The 1,510-nt window shown below is 46.3% G+C and overlaps 1 protein-coding gene across 1 annotated transcript in view; it reads right to left on the reverse strand.

Moving 5' to 3' along the window:
• LOC310701040 (complement C4-A-like) overlaps window positions 1-1,510 on the reverse strand; it is a 338,535-nt gene that overhangs the window by 34,347 nt on the left and 302,678 nt on the right. The gene's annotated exons all lie outside the window — the stretch shown is intronic.

Here is a 1,510-nt window from a genome sequence, read left to right on the forward strand (position 1 = left end):
CACCAACCTTCTGGTTGGCAAGCCAAAGAGGCTCAGTGTTTCAGACCACAGTGCCACATCCTACATCTGCCTATGCAGGGGCTCTCTTGAAATGTAGGTCTTGGTCAAGAAAGGAGTTTGTCACTGCAATGACTTTGCTTCTTTGGAATGCTGTATATAGGGTGGGGCCCCTGCCACACTTTTAGTATTATTACCCAATGTTCTTCTGGATATGAGCTGGTGGAAGACGAATCCCTCAAGGATCAGAATAGAATCATAGAATTGGAAGGGACCCAAGGGTCATCTAGTCCAACCCCCTGCAATGCACGGATCTCAACTAAAACACTCATGACAAATGGCTAGCCAACCTCTGCTTAGAAACTCCAAGGCAGGAGAGTCCACCACCTCCTGAGGAAGACCGTTCCACTGATGAACAGCTCTTACAGTCAGAAAGTTTTTCCTGTGCTTTTAAGCTTGTTCATAAATGATCTAGAATTGGGGGTGAGCAGTGGTTGAGATAGCCAGGCTTGCTTGCTCACGATTGCTGTGGTTGTTGGGGGATTTTGCTGGCATCCATCAGTCTCGCAGGGTAGTGAGAAGAAAAAGGGGATTGCTGGGCACTCCAGAAGGGCATTTCTATCCTGGGTGAATGAAACAGGCGGTAAAATGGCAAATGCAATTCTATGTGAGAAGGTGTATAAGCGATGCATGTTGGGACAAAATGGAAATATCTCTTTTTCACATATACATGGATGGGGTCTGGCGGTGACTCACCAGGAATGAGACCTTGGGCTTGCAGTGAGCAGTTCCGTGCAAATGTGGACCCAGTGTGCAACAGCTGGGGGGGGGGGGTCATTAGACTGGAATTGAAAATAAAATTTCCCATATCATAACACCTTTATTCAACTCTTTGGTGTGGCCACACTTGGAATACTGCCCAGTTCTGCTTGCCCCATCTCACAAAGGATATTGTGGAGATGGAAAAGTTCAGAGACATTATTACTATTATTACTATTACATGGGTAGTGCTGTGGTCTAAACCACAGAGCCTAGGGCTTGTCAATCAGAACATCAACGGTTAGAATCCCTGCGACGGGGTTAGCTTCCGTTGCTCAGTCCCTGATGCTGCCAACCTAGCAGTTCGAAAGCACATCAAAGTGCAAGTAGATAAATAGGTACCGCTCCGGCGGGAAGGTAAACGGTGTGTCCATGCGCTGCTCTGGTTCGCCAGAAGCGGATTAGTCATGCTGCCCACATAACCCGGAAGCTGTAGGCTGGCTCCCTCGGGCAATAAAGCGAGATGAGCACCACAACCTCAGAGTCATCCGCAACTAGACCTAACGGTCAGGGGTCCCTTTACCTTTTACTATTATTTTGCAGTGTCAGATTATACAGCTGATCCTCAATCATGACTTAAAACCAATCTTTTAGTAGCCAAAATAAATTGACTTAGAATTCCATGTTAGGTGTACTGCCTCTGGATTTCACAAAGAGGTATTTTGATGACAACAGAATTATATCTTTACATAAG

Source organism: Podarcis liolepis (genome assembly GCF_965112155.1).
Source record: "Podarcis liolepis genome assembly, chromosome: 2".
NCBI classification, from domain to species: Eukaryota; Metazoa; Chordata; class Lepidosauria; order Squamata; family Lacertidae; genus Podarcis; species Podarcis liolepis.